Below are 476 nucleotides of genomic sequence, written 5' to 3' on the forward strand. Positions count from 1 at the left end.
TATTTCAGTTGGTTCTGTTGTGATGTCACCCATTTTGTTTTTTATTTACGTTATTTGTATTCCCTCTCTCTTTTCCTTTGTTAAATTTGCCAGTGGTTTGTCAATTTTATTGATCTTTTCAAAAAATCAACTTCTAGTTTTGTTGATTTTTTCTATTGCTCTTCTATTTTTTGTTTCACTGATTTCTACTCGAATCTTGATTATTTCTTTTCTTCTGGTGATGGTAGGCTTTTCTTGCTGTTCTTTTTCTAATTGTTGGAGATATTGGTTTAAAGTGTTGATTTTAGCTCTTTCTTCTTTTTGATGTGTGCATTTATAGCTATAAATTGGCCTCTAATCACTGCTTTTGCTCTTTTCCAAAAATTTTGCTATGTTGTGTTATCATTCTCATTTGATTCAAGGAATTTTTGTATTTCAATTTTGATTTCTTCTCTTACCCAGTCTTTCTCAAGGAGGGTGTTGTTCAGTTTCCATGT

This window comes from Orycteropus afer, unplaced genomic scaffold, assembly GCF_000298275.1.
Source record: "Orycteropus afer afer isolate SDZICR_OR568_19922 unplaced genomic scaffold, OryAfe1.0 scaffold00650, whole genome shotgun sequence".
NCBI lineage: Eukaryota > Metazoa > Chordata > Mammalia > Tubulidentata > Orycteropodidae > Orycteropus > Orycteropus afer.